Source organism: Ceratotherium simum, chromosome 10 (assembly GCF_057802395.1).
Source record: "Ceratotherium simum simum isolate JZ-2026a chromosome 10, ASM5780239v1, whole genome shotgun sequence".
Taxonomy (NCBI): Eukaryota; Metazoa; Chordata; class Mammalia; order Perissodactyla; family Rhinocerotidae; genus Ceratotherium; species Ceratotherium simum.
The window spans coordinates 44,664,235-44,680,076 of NC_141909.1; the positions used below are offsets into that span (position 1 = coordinate 44,664,235).

The window sequence follows — 15,842 nt, forward strand, 5'->3', positions numbered from 1 at the left end:
CCGATCTTCCTCACAAAATAATAAATAAATAAAATAAAATAAAAGAGACATAACTAAAGCAAAAGGACTCAGCCATATTTATGGAAAGTAGGAGTAAGAAAACATATGCCAGCCAAATACTTTAAGAAAAAAGAATAATGGTGACTTCAAAATAAAAGGCATTGTTAGGAAAATCATGCCCTTCAAAATATCAACAGTTTCAATACAACAAAAGTAATAGTAATTCTGAATTTGCATATACCTAGTATAATAATAATCTCAAAATATATAAAACTAAATCTCACGGAACTACAAGAAGAAATTGTTAAATTCACCAGTAATGTGGGAGATTTCAAAACACCACTCAAAATTATCAATAGGTAAAATATAACAATATCACCATGCATTAGAAAATACACATTCTTTCCTTTTTACAAGAGATGACAGTGTATTAAGACATAGGGCAAATTTTAGACGTCAATGAATTGATGTCATGCAAACCACATCTCCTCACTGCAATACAATTAAATTAGAAATCTTTACAACACACAAGAAAAATTTTTTTGAAAATTAAGAATCACGTGTCTGAATAATTTGTAGGTCTTAGAACAAAATAGAGTTTAGTTCCTCCTTAACTTGGCCGTTTTGGTGACTTCCCAGAGGGTCCAGAAAGAAATCAATTAGAAAGACTGACTGAGCCAGACCTGATGGCCTAGCGGTTCTAGTTTGGCACGCTCTCTTTCAGCCACCTGGGGTTCGGTTCCTGAGTGCAGAACCACACAACTTATCTGTTAGTAGCCACACTGTGGTGGTGGCTCACATAGAAGAACCAGAAGAACTTACAACTATACAACTTACAATTGTACTGGGGCTTTGAGGGAGAAGCAGGAAGACTGGCAACAGATGTTAGCTTAGGGCAAATCTTCCCCTGCAAAAAAAAAAGAATGAAAAGAGTGACTGAGCACTGGTTCAGAAAACATAGTTTTGAGTGGGCCAGAAAAGATGGGGAAACCTCCAGCAGTGGTGAGGTGACCAGTAGGCTGTGGCTGTCTGGGTGCTCCTCCTACAATGATCCCCATTTCAGTAAATGATACCAGCATCATCCGGTCACTCAGGCCTCAAACCCTGGATCATTTGGACTCCTCTTTTTCTCTCACACCCCACTTCCAATCCATCAGTCAACCCTGCTGACTCTCCTTTCTAAATGTAGGCAGAATCATGTCTCAGGACCACCACCTCAGTCCAAACCACTGTGATCTCTGCCAGGACCACTGCGGTAACGTGCTAAGTGGTCTCCCTAAGTGTGTGTGTGTGTGTTGCATATTCCCTGGAATGTTATATATTTCAGAAACTGGCTTGTGGAGGTCATCCAGAAGGGGAGAGAGACAGATAAATACAAATACGGTAGCAAAAAGTAATATTTTTTAAGACTAGAATACTAACTTATAAACAAACATAAAAAGTAGTCTTTAATTTTCTTTAGTAAAGCCACTGTATCTCAGCAGGAATTATATGAAAATTATCCAGGCGTCTTCTACTTTATTACTAAAATCTCTGCATAAAATAATTCTCACATAATTTTTATAAAAATTTGCATCGTTCAGCAGTAAAATAGAAATGGCCGCTTTTTGGTTTGAGGTATTCTTATCTGATGATTGTTATTGAAATAGGGGGTATTTTCAGAGAAATCTAGCTATTTTTCTAGGCTTTATTATTTTAAGGAAAAGGTGGGTTTCATTTTTTTGATAGCATTTAATCAGAGTGAGAGCATAATCATTGGATATTGGCATCCATAAACATACAACTACTTTGCCCTTAAAATTAAAAAAAAGATTTTTTTAACATCTGTTTGCTGAGATATAAAATATCCTATGCCTTCCCCAAAAATGTGTGAAAATTACTTGTAAAATATTTAGTTTCATCTAAATTTCTAGAGTTATAGGATTAAAACTAGTGTAAACTGAAATCAAGCTCTATTTGTGTGGTGTTTTTTTGTTGTTACATGAAAATCGTTCCAAATACATTTTCTGGGAACAAGTTTTCATATTGTAATTTTGGACATATTTCCCCACTCATTCTTAAAATGAATTGTAGTTCCTCCAAGGACCACTAAATAAATGAAGCCAGTTTATAAATTTTTCAGAAATTCCTCAGAGTCCCAAATATATTTAGTCATTTGTTTTGTCTAAGCTTTTTAATTCTCCTTGAAATAAAGAGAAACAGCAGAGACTGCTTTGCCAAATAGCTCTTTGCTACTTGAAACTCTTTTCTGGTGAACTAGAATAGTTTTTAAAGTGAGTGTGTATTTGGAGATAATTAATGAATACTATAATATTTTGATGAATAAAGATGGAAATAATTAACAATAAAATGCTTTGTGCCAAACACTGCACAGCAGGACCATAAGTAGGATCATGTAATAGATTCAAATAATGGGACCCTCTAAGCACTACGCTCTTAAATTTTCCAACAGATCCAGAGCAGGAGACAAAGGGTTTTTTTTTCCAACTTTATTTAGGTATAGCTGACAATTAAAAATTGTATGTATTTGGGGCTGGCCCCGTGGTGTAGTCGTTAATTTCGGCATGCTCCGCGTCAGCAGCCTGGGTTCATGGGTTTGGATCCCTGGCATGGACATACACCACTTGTCAGCCATGCTGTGGTGGCAACCGACATACAAAGTAGAGGAAGATTGGCACAGAAATGTTAGCTCAGGGCAAATCTTCCTCAGCAAAAAAAAAAATTGTAGGTATTGAAGGTGTTCAGTCTGATGTGTTTTTTTTAAAATTATCTTGAGCACTTTTTAAAATTGAGGTCTCATTGGTTTATAACTGTGTAAATTTCAGGTGTACATCATTATATTTCAGCTTCTTCTAGAGACTGTATCATGTTCACCACCAAAAAGTCACCATACATATGTGCCCCTTTACCCCTTTTGCCTCTGATATACCTATACATTGTGAAATAGTCAACACAATCAAGCTAATTACCATATTTATCACCTCATGCAGTTACCATTTTGTGCATGTGTGTGTAGTGAGAACACTTAAGATCTAATCTCTTAACAAATTTCAAGTATACAATACAGTATTATCAGCTATAGTCACATCGTCATACGTTAGATCTCCAGAACCAATTTATCTTGCATAACTGAAACTTTGTACCACTTGGACCAACATCTCCCCATTTCCCACATCCCTCAGCCCCCTGCAAGCAATGTTCTATTCTCTGTTTCTATGAGTTTGACATTTTTTGATTCTACATACAAGTGAGACCATGCAGTATCTATCTTTTTGCATCTGGCTTATTTCACTTAGCATAATATTCTCCAGGTTCATCCATGTTGTCACAAATGGCAGGATTTCATTCCCTTTTTAAGATTGAATAATATTCCATTATTCCATATATATTCCACACACACACACATATATATATATCACATTTTCTTTATCTATTCATTTGTTGACATTTACGTTGTTTCCACTTCTTGGCTATTGTGAATAATGGTGAAATGAATACGGAAGTGCAGTTATCCCTTCGCGATACTGATTCATTTCCTTTGGATATATACCCAGAAGTGGAATTGCTGGATCATACAGTATTTCTATTTTGAATTTTTTGAGGAACTTCCATACTGTTTTCTATAATAACTGTACCAATTTACATTCCCATCTACAGTGAACTAGGGTTTCCTTGTCTCCACATCTTTGCCAACACTTATTATTTCTCATTTTCTGATGATACCCATTCTTAGAGATGAGAGATGTTATCTCATTGTGGTTTTGATTTATATTTCCCTGATAATTAGTAAAGTTGAGCACCTTTTCTTATATCAAGGTTTATTTTTCTACTAAGTCAGTTCATGGTTGATTCTAATGATACTAATGGAGAAGGTCATCTTTCTTACCTTAAAGTCAACTTTAGAATGCATACACTGAAAATGAAGAGTGGACAAGAAATTCAAAACTAGCACATTGATCCCATATATGGTCTGTGGATTCATTCTTCTTATTTTTCGTTACTGTAAATCACATTAACCCTTTCAGGAAATAAAATATGGCAACTAAAGTACTATCACTTTTTTTAAGTGTGAGTACAATATTGGAATGAAAACACTTGAAGGAATGTGATATCCTTTAGCATAAATGCAAAATTGGAAGTTTGGACTGAATCATTAAGATATAATAAATAATGAGTGATAAAAAGAAGATTTTCATACAAAATTTTACAAACTAATATCACAAATCTAAAGTTTCCTCACCTTATCAAAGATTTAAAATGGTCGAAAGTTTGAATATTGAGAGAGAACACGACCAAGGATTTCCTAGGAAAGCACTCTTCTGTGAGTACCTCCATTTTCAGTGGGGAGTACCTGACCCAATTTTACAACTAGGGAAAGAGCTTTCAACAGGATGGGTAAGAGAACTTGACATGTGTCCCCAAGAGTTAGGCAACTGATGTCTGATTTCAACATGAAAAAGCTAAAAGCAGAGTTGATTTTACATTCTGTTTTGGTCATAGAACAAAGGAGAGTTGCTGTTGTATTCGAATCAGCCTGTACCAGAGAGTTTTGGGGCAAAGTGATCATTTGCCTTTAGGCAGATACATTCAACAGAGCTGAACTGAAGTCATTATAATCATCTGATAGAGCAGTCAGGAGGGCACTGGGAGCACTAGAGAGAAAGCCTATATGGAGTAGGCCCTGGAAAACAAAAGGTCAAGGGGAAAGCTGCATGTCCATGGAAAACGAATCCCCTGGGTTTCCTGTGGAGACAAGGAAACCCTAGTTCACTGCAGATGGGAATGTAAATTGATACAGTTATTACAGAAAACAGTATGGAAAAGTGTAATTGAGAGATTCCACACGCACAAAAACAGAATCGCCTTTAAACATCTGCCAAACTTAAAGAGGACAAGACCATGTTCACAGTCCTGCTTGATCAAGAACTTTCCTGACGGATTTCCCATTCTCTCTGTCTCTCTAACATTCGGACCCTGAGTGGTCAAGATGAGGGAGACTGGGTGGAAACACAAGGCAAGACAGAAGAAAAAGTTGACCACACCTCTTGTCCAGCAGCAGACCCCAGCAAGGGGAGAGATGTATAATTGTCTTAAATAAAGTAGGAAATGTTGGTTGCTACATGGTTCTAGATGTCCTTAATGACTTAATTGAGGCTATATTTATGCTTTAAAACAACTGTACACTTTTTTATTATGAATGAGCAGAAAAGCATGAAATTATCTTAATCTAAAGGTAGAAGTAGTAGTTAGTACTTCATAAATATATTTCAAAGGATGATTATAGAAAAATAATGTATAAAAATGCTTCTGAATATATCCTGAGTGCTGATCATTTAATTTATCAGATATGTAGGCATGTTTGTTTATGTATTTGTGTATATATTTCTACACAATACAAAAAGTGTTATTGGCATTGGTACATTAGAAGTGTTAACATGAACTGATGGCTTCAAGGATCTCAAGTTTTCTCTGTCACTAATACACAGCCAGGTTTTTTTTAAATCATTACATTTAATGTGCATAGCTAGCTACGAGATTTTGTGCACCTCTTATGCCAAGATTTCATTCTTTTACACCAAAAGAAATCAGGTCACTCTGAAGAGTAGTTGACCTCAGATCTTGAAGCTGGGAAAATATAAAATGTGCATGAAATATTTATTTATATCTCAAAAATTAACTTCTGGAGTAGTATTGGAAATAACAGCGGCTTTCTGGAAAGAACTTCCACGACCAAAGAAATGAGAATTTGAGCATAAAAAAATTCTCTCTCCCTCTTCCTCTTATAATTTCAAATCTATCAAAGAAGGCTTTAGTTCACGCTGGCACCATGATAAATTAAAATTTACTCTAAAGAATTCCCCATATATTCTCAAATGTCTTATATCAATCAACACAAACTATTGAAACTTTCTACTCATATTTTCCACATCTTCTAACAAATAATAGAAAAATGGAACTAGAAATGAGAAGAAATATATGGATTAAATTTTACATAATATAAGTTTATTTACTATTTTTAAATAAGGTTGTATCAGGACATAAGCATTAGGCTATGTTAACTGTCTAAAATCAGAGCCACCAAATGTGGACCTGTTATCAAGATTCCAGCCTTCTTACAGTTTCTTGAACATGCTAAGCCTGTTATCAATTCAGGGAATTGGCACCAGCTCTTTTCTAGGCCCGGAATGTATTCCCACCAATATTTTTCAGTCTCTCATTTTTTTCAGGTCTCTGCCCAAATGTTCCTTTCTTATGAAAATCTACCCTAAAAAGCCTATTAAAAAATCCCTATAACTAACCCATTGTTCTTCTTTATATTATTAGTTCATCTTGAAATTGCATTACAAATGTATTAATTTTTAATTTCTTGTTTATTTTCTTTTTTCCCTATTAGAATATAAGCTTAATGAGAGAGGGGGATTTTGTTTGTTTTCTTCATGTTTGAGTCCTAATTGCCTAAAATTGGTGCATAGGTTCTCAATAACTACTTGTTGAGCAACTGAGTAAATGAGCTCTCTCAGAAAGTCATGCTTTATCCTAATCAATTTTGTCAGGCTACTCAAAATTTTGTACTTACATGTACACCTGTTGAGACTATATAATACTACAAAATGGGTTCCTGCTTCATAAAAAGATAAATAAAAAGCAATCATATTCAATTATAGGAGGTGGAAATATGAGGATGAATTTGATGGCCAGCCTTTGTCTTGCATAGATAGATAAAACTCACATAATTTTTCCACTGATTAGATATAGGGAAAAGAAACACTAACAGGTAGATATAGGCATAAACACATCTAGACAACTCTGTCTGAGGCCTCTCTCTCAATTTGGAAAACAAATCAGAGAAACAAATCATGTAGAAAAGAAGTTCAGGAAGATATATAAAATATACACCCTGCTTTCTTCATTTGAATTGAGAACCTTAGAATTCTGGTGACATTCTTGTTGGCATCCATTTGTATCAGCCTCTGTGATGTGTAACCCAAGTAGGAACTTTGTTCTGACTATGGATGTAGGAACTTAAAGGTCATGCCTGGCTGTGTCATGTGGTATCAGCAGAAAGCAGCAGTGAAACAGGGCCACACAGATTAAGGAAAGCAACTCCTCATCTGCATTTTATCATTTTTAATACTAATTTCAGTATTTCTCTTTTTTACGCCATAACACTCTTTGTAATTAATCTTAGCTCACGAAGTTCTAAAAAAATAGAATAACTTCCTTGTTATGAAAGTTACATTTGCTTTGCCTAAAGATTATGCATCAGTTTAGTTAGTTCTTATCCTTCGGAAGCCTTGAGTCAGAACATAAACACTCCCAAATATCTACAAAGTAGTTTTGTATCAAAAATTCAATGTAACATACTCTGAGTGTTCTGAGCTCAACCGATTATAGAAAACTGCCTTCTTCTGACGAAGTAATCTGTATCTAGATTTTGTCACCACGGTAAAAACAGCTTCCTCTAAATTTCTTTTACAAGGAAGCTGGCACTTCAGAAATGATGTTCACTTCTCTTCAGAGAAAAATACATCTTTTGAAAACGATTTTTTTCTTTCAAAAAGAACCTGCTGCTCAAAATTTCTTAAACTACATTCAATTATTTTTTTTTTAATTTCCTTTTTCAACTGTTGGTGTGAAAAGATAATTTAGTGTCATAAGTAGTCTACAAGAAAATGAACACAGACTGTGATCTAAATCAGTAATAAGTGAATTTTATATTAAAGTATCAATTTGATATGTTTGAAAGTAAAATGTTTCTGAAAAATGAGTTGTTGATTAAACTAATAATAAAATATAAAATATAAAAGGAAAATATAAATTTTCCTTACAATAAATATTCACTTTCTTAGCAAGTTTTACCATTTTTTTTAGCTTGAAATCATCTGGCAACTTAAACACTTAAAATTTAAGCTTTCGATTTGGTCAACAATGCATGGATGGCCACCTAGAGGCAGAATCAGGCCTCCTGAGAAAACCTTGCCTGCTGTTCCCCTGCTCCTTCCATTACAATGAGCACTCTGAGTCATTCTGAGAGTTAAAACTGAGTGAACAATGACTCTACAAGTAATTTTCAGACATTATTTTTTAGGCATTTTGCAGCTCAAACATAAGGCAGTGTGGTATAGTAAAGAGTTTGGCTTTGAAGTCAGCCAGACTTGGATTTGCCTCTGCCTCTCATTGAGTTTGAGATTTTAGGATCTAATTAACTTTTGAGTCTTTGTTTTCTCATAATAGACATTCTTTGAAAGGTAGTCATCATTACTCCTGACTCAGTAAATGTACAGATCAATTGGAAGACTAGCTTGTGGTTGCTTATATATAACAAAAAGAAACACAGGTAAAATGTAACAGTAGTGAATTGTGAGATAAAAGTAACACAAATATGAAAAGTTAGACAAGATAACCATAGAATTCTTAGAGTAGGATGTGACATTTCAGAGAGAATCAGAGAGATCATTATCGTCTTCTGGATTAACTGACACAAACTGAATCTTCAACAAATTTTATGTTGGATAACAGTATCCTGAGTACTGACTACGTGGTACACACTGCACTGGGCATGAGGTTCAAGGTTAAACCAAATATAATCCTTGTTGTCTGTGGGAGTTAGGACAAGTAAACCAGCAACTTTACTGTAATGAAATAAATCATAGATGTAAGATACGCTAAGCAAGTAGAGAGGAAAGGGTTGGTTAACACTGTGCCTGTACATCTGTGTGTGCTGGTGGTGGGCAGTACATACATGTTAATATAGCAAGAGTTAAGGACTAGTGAATGATGAGTTAACAGAGGAGGAGATGCTTAAGAGAGGAATTAAAATTTACCTATAGCATCCTATAATTTTCTTTTGTAACACTTTTCTTGATTTGTAATTTTATAAGTGTGCAATTGTGTATTTAATGCCTATCTTCCCCACTAAACTGCAAGCTCCTAATTAGCTCATGTAAGCTTCTAATTAGCTCATGTCTGTTTTGCCCACTATTATTTACCCTAGCTGAAAAACACTGCAAAGTTTTAAGCCTATCATTAACTCACCAAACTATCATTAATTTGTCCGTTATCACACTGAACAAGCCCTGGGGAGGGTAGGGAAAGAGCTTGCCATTCATGTAAGATATGCCTGTAGTTAACTCCTCTGCAGGAGGGCCCCTTCAGAGAGCCAGCAGAGAGGCACTGACATTGTCACATGCTGGTCTCATTCTGAGTTCTCTAATCTGCATTTTCTCTGAATTTTATTATCACAAATCCTTCAACCCTGATAACATTGTTAGCTACTTTCCTTATATCAAAGTAGAACTTAACCTCACGTTGTCTCTTTTTTAATGCAAAGTGACCACAAGATATACTGATTGATATTCTGCCCACTGGGAGAATTTATCTTTTCAACAGGCCTTCAGAGACACTTCTGAGTCTGGCTCAGTAATTCCAGAGCAATCCAATTCTGACTTGTGTTAGCATATTAGGCAGAGCCATTTGCTACAAAGTTTTCCCCTTCTTGGTCATCTGACACAAGGAACATTCCATGTTGCTGTGTGTTGAAGGAGGAATGGGAGTGTAGCAGAAGTAGGGCAAGAGAATTCTGAATCATTTGCTTACAGAACTTTCTTACATCTTCAGAACATTGGGTACCCTATCTGGAATATGCCACTTCTAATCTATAATGTACTGTTGCTGATTGTGCCCAACCTCACGGCATGGTGGCTCAGTTTGTATTCATTTCATGATAGGAAGCTAGGCTCACAAGGCCATATGGTATACCCTGCGGATCAAGTCAGGACAGATTTGGAGTTTTTTGTTATACAGATAAAAAGGAACTTAGAAACCTAGCCATATGTTTTGGTCCTAATCCCTCAGGACCTGTTAACCCCCACCAAAGAGTCATGCCAATCAAAACGTTTTCATTACCATTCCAGCCTCCACTGGATATCAAGGGGCTTTATCCTCCTTGTTTTGGGGAATAAAGTACTGATTCTGGTCCTGTGTCACCCTAGAATCCCAAAGTCCTTCTTGAGTTTGAAAGCCCATTTCAATAGCAGCATCATCCATATTATCATCATTGTAGCATTTATCAAATATACTGATGCTCTCCTCACCAATGCATTTATTATTGTCTTTTCACAAGGCAAGCTTAGACAGTTACAGAAGGTATATCCACTCCAACATTTCTAGCAACTTATAACTTGGCTTCTGGATTCTGATTCAATACCGTTCAAGTCTAAGTTGCTTGGAGCATTTTTAATTGCTTCTTGTTCTCACAGTTTATGATTTTACGGCTAAACCCTGAAATTAAAAGTTGACCACAGTGAATGAAGATGATATGTCAGAATGTCTTTGTTGTATTTATATTATTGAAACAGAATATGCAAACATACCAGTGCTGACAACTTTTTATGAATTAAATTCATTTTCTCCCTCATATCATTTCTCCTTCAATCTTCCTCACCTTAATAAACGGTAATATAATTCACCAGTTTCTCACACTAAAATCATCAGTGTTCTTTTTTTCTCTTACATTCCATCAGCAAGTCACATTGACTCTACCTCCAAAAGTTATACTGAATCCAATCATCTCTCTTCCATTTTCCCTTGTGGAAAATGGTATGCTGTGAACAGCAGTAGGAGATACCATTTGAAACTGTAAACGGATGGTGTTCTTTTACTGTTCACAGCAATCCAAGCGTTTCCCAGAGCTATCGAATAAAATTCAAATTTTGACCATGACCTACAAGACCCTACATCACCTGGTCTTGCCTATCTCTTGAGCCTCATTTCCAGTGTTTTCTCCCTCTCGCACACTTCAGTGACACTGTCTTTTTTATTATTTTTCAAACTTCCCAAGATTTTCCCCTTTAGTTTTCCCAATGTTGGAGAGACTATTCATTCCCACACATGTCCCCATCCCTCTGCTTTTTCACATGACTCAGGTATCTGCTTAAATTTCACTTTCTCAGAAAGCTCTTCCCTGATTACCTGTCTAAAATATCACAGTGCTTCTTCCCCACCATGTTCTTACCTAATACCCTACTTTATTTTTTCTTAATACTTATAACACAAAAGTATATATATTTTACTTACTAGTTACAATTTATTGTGTTCCTCCCATAGAGTGTAACCCCAGGAGGGCAGGTACCTTCATGTCTCTCTACTGCTATATCCTCAGCAGCTGGATCAGTGACAGGCACACGAGTTCAATAACTATTTGTTGAATGACTGAAAGAATGAATAAATAAATAAATGATTAATTAATATATTATAGTCAAAGGAAAATATAAAAAGTTTCTGAACTAAGGCAGTGAGAATTAGAATGGAAGAGAGGGAACACAAAATATTGCACATTGATGACTCTGTAAATTATAAGATACAAAGATAGAGAGAATAGTGAACAATATCTTACATTTTTGGCCTTTATTTCTAGGAGGATAATGGCGGTTTTATCCGAGGAATGACAACATAGATTATGAACAGATTACCAATTTTTGTGTGTGAGTTGAAATGGTAGCTTTGAAGTTGAAGAAAGATAAAATAGTCAATTGGAGAAGAGTGAGATTACTCTTAATAATTTAAAGTTCAGGTAAACTTCTGCAAGTTAATCATTATAAAAACCAGGAAAATATTTCATGTGTCCTGTTTATGTAAACAACTCAATATATGCAGTATGCTCAGTGATGATAACATATCAAAAGAATGAAATTGTCAATAGAGGAATGGACAGAATAAGAAAACAGATTTCAGAGAAGCAAAATTCAGCAGTATGGATTCATCACTGTTCGGAAATAAAAAATAATTTGGGGTAATATGAGAAATTTGGCCCCTTGATAGTGTTATTCCCTTGTGTGAGGTAGGAATAATTTACTAGGCTTCTTCATGAAGTAGATGAAATATCTCTTGCAGGTATCTAGTTCTCTATTCTTTCATTCCGTGGTCATCAGGCAACCTTTTGATCAATAATTAATTTTCATGTATAGTTCAAATACCAGAAAGTGAGCTGCCCTAGCTAGAAATGTGATCACTGGAGTAAATTAATATATTGGAAATCTGACTTATTTATCAATCTCTTGTGAGTTTAGTTAGCATCAACCCAATTTTGGCTTGAGAGCTTAAAAAATCCAGATAGTTGAAAAACCCAGTTTCTGGTCTTTAAGCAAGGAAGAATATTTTATCTTGGATCTTATAAGCCTGTTTATTGAATTACCAGCCTCGTTATTTAAGCTATCCATACCTACATTTTCTTTCCTATTTCAACAAATCCTGTGACTCCTCACATATTTCAACAATGTAGTAACTGAGGACATAAATTTTCTGTAGAACAATGAATGAATTGTAGAACAATAATGGGAGCTAAGATAATGGAGCTTTGATAATAGTTTAAAAGGAAGGGTCATACAATCCAGAAACTTCTCATCCAAGCAAATCAAATTTGGTGATATTCAATGATGAACTATAGTACTTTTTATTTTCTTCTTCTCCTTAGGTTTTCTTTGGAAAATAAGTGAAATGGTAAAATGTTGGATATAATATTAGCATATACTTAAATTTCGATTATTAACCTTTTGTTCATAGACTTTCATTGTGAACAGTGGTTTATGAATTTGGTCAAAAAATCTTTTTGAATTTTGTCTAAAGTGTTATGACTTAAATGCTCTTTATACAAATTCATACCTAAAATCTCTACCATATCTTAAGTTCCTTAAAATTTATGCTCTATTTATTTATTTATTTATTTATTTGCTGAGGAAGATTCTCCCTGAGCTAACATCCGTGCCAATCTTCCTCCATGTTTTAGTATGTGGGCTACCAGCACAGCATGGCCACTAACAGAACAGTATAGGTCCACGCCCGGGAACCGAACATGGGCCGCTGAAGTGGAGTGCGCTGAACTTAACCATTAGGCCACTGGGGCTGGCCCTCTAGTTATTTTTGAATACTACATAGAAATCACAAAAATGTCTAGCATATAACATGTAAAATAATGATTGAGTGTTGATGGCCTGAAAGCTCTGTGTGTCAAGATTTCTTTGATTGCAATTAACAGGACCTAACCTTAACTAACTTAGGCAACACTGGAAGAATGGGGGTAACTCAGTGATTCAAAGAAAAAAGCCATAGAGTAAGGACTTAGAAATAAATAGAATTAGGGCAGCCCTGCAAACCTCAATATATTTGAAAGCATATTATAAAATATGTTAAGATAGAGAAATATCGTTAGTTTACCTTTTTCACCAGTGGTAACACCTTGGAATATTTCATTTTCAATCACAACGCTATTTTTAAAATTTGTTTCTTCTGTTAATTATATCTATATTTCAAATCCATTTATGTTTTGAATAAAATTGTCATAAAAAACAATATCATGTTAAATATGCAGCCTATATATTCCCCTATTACAGAGTGTTTACAACTTTTAGCTTTTGTGTGTTACAAAATGAAATAAATGAAGAACAAATTTCTATGCAATAGAAAACAGTGAAGCAGCTGTGATAAATGTAGGTTGCAGATAGTCACAATCAATAGTTTAAAGGGGCCATTTATTAGCTTGCAGCAGAAGAAAAGTACTGGATTGGGAAAATAAAAACAATAACTTGTCATTTCCCAAATGGATTGTAATAAGATAAAATATCAAAAGTAAAACCTCAATCATTACTATTGTTTCTTAAGTGTACAGTTAACAAAGGCACACCCATCATATATAACTAAAAGTTATACGCATAAGGGATAACTAGAAAACTAAAATTTTAATAGCAAATAAACCTAAAAGAATTCGCAAAACACATGACAATAAATACCATTTTTAAATGATAGATTATTAATAGAGATTTAACGTCTGAAACTTGATTATTGAAAAAGACATTTTAAACGATCTACACATTGCTATGGCAGTAATTTATGTAAAAAATTAAATCCAATGGCATCATAGATATAGTTTGTCATATATAATCTAATGATATTCAGCATAGCTTATATTGGTGTCATTTCTGGTCTCTTTTGATTTATTTTCTCCTCATTTTGGGTCATATTTTCATCCTTCCTTGCTTGCCTGGTAATTTTTGATTGAATACCAGACACATTGAATTTTAGTTTGTTGAGCACTGGATATTTTCACATACCTGAAAATAATCTTGAGTTTGTTTCAACCCAATTAGATTACTTGAAAGTAGTCTGAACCTTGCATCGGGCCAGAGCAATCTTCAATCTTGGGCTAATTTTATTTCACTTACTGAGGCAATACCTTCTGAGTCTTCTACTCAGTGCCCCATGCTTTACATTTTCCCACCTTGGCTTGTGGAACACAAACTACTCATTGTTCTGTTTGAGCTCTGGAGATTGTTTTCTCTAAACGTGCTTCAGGTGGTTCTTTTCCTAACCGCAGGTATTTTCCTCAAACACAGGTGTTGGTCAGTGCTCAGCTGCATACTGGAGAGAGATTCTCTGCCCATCTCTGAAGCTCTCTTTCTGTACAGCTCACTTCTCTGCCCTAAAATTTCTAGCCTTGGTCTCCACAGACTCTCAATGTCATCTTCTCAACTCAGGGTGACAGGCAGACTCCACCTGGGTTCCACTTCTCTGCATTACTGCCAGGAAAGTCTCTTTAGGCAGTTAGTGGGGACACTTAGGATTCACCTTGTTTATATTTTCCTTCTCAGGATTCCCTGTTTTGCACTGCCTCATGTCCAATATCTGAAACCATTATTTTACATCACTTTATTATATATATTTTATTATATATATATATTCCAGTTCTGTGTTGTTTCCTTGTTACTCCATCTTAACTTGACGTCCTAAATAAGGAGTTTTACATCATTTGGAAAACTGTTTTGTGAACAAGTACTTCCATGTACTTGCAACTTCCCTTTGCATTTCTGTTTAGGGTTACATTGGTGTCAAGTAGAATTGACCAGCCACAGCTCTGGGTGCCCTGTACCAGGTCACACACAGGCGAGATCTCAATATGTACATACACATTCCCTGAATGCCTGCTGCAGGGCCAACACCAGCCGGGAAGCCCACCTGGATGTGTTCCTGCTCTACAACTGCAGCTTGGCTCACTGTGGATTGATTGACCTCAGCCTGTCAAGAGCACTTCATCCAAGCCACCTACTTCCACTAGTGCTCCGGGAACCCGGGGCCTTGGATCCAGCGCGCGGATCCAAATCGGCAGGCAGAGCGAATTTTGGATGCGGCACTCTCCCCGGAGCCCCGTGAACAGTGGTGGGCAGACTGCCGCACAGCTTACACTTGCAAATCCAGTGGGCACGGCGCCCGGGACCGGAGTCGGGGGAAGAACCGCTGCCCTCCAAGGGCCCAATGCCACTCTGTCCCCCTTTACTTCCCCACCCCTGCTGACCTGTATGAGAAGATCGAGAGCAACTCCTTCAAGGCGAGTGCTGAGCACCAAACAGTGGGCGGGATCTCCAGAAGTGGTTTGAGCCTGCTCAGGGCAGCCCCGATGAGGCCAGGACTCGCCCCTTCGCCAGCCCTGTGCCCGTCTGGGAAATCTGCAACATTCTATCGGCCCTCTCTCTGTTCCTGCCGTTCCTTTCTTGAGAGCCCCTTCTTCTCCCACGCACACTTCTGCTCTCCCACCGGCTGTGGGCCAGGCTGGCTATGGCAGCCTCCTTCCTTGGGCCCTTCCTTACAAGGAGAAGCGCAGGCTGGGGTGTTGGTGGAACACTGAGGCTCCAGCAGCTGGTCCCTAAGTCTTGCATGTTGGGTTCTAGTGCCCCTCCACTGCTCTGCTTTTCCCTGCCTGGGAGGCAGCGGGGACTGGGAATGCCAAGTTGACCCGCCCCCTCCTGCCTCTAAGGATAATGGGCTATGACGTGGGACCCCACGCCCGTCTCAGC

General features: G+C 36.6%; 1 pseudogene; it reads left to right on the forward strand.

The window, feature by feature from the left end:
• Positions 1 to 1,197: 1,197 nt before the first annotated feature.
• LOC147916102 (sperm-egg fusion protein Juno pseudogene) lies at positions 1,198 to 15,543 on the forward strand (annotated as a pseudogene).
• Positions 15,544 to 15,842: the final 299 nt, after the last annotated feature.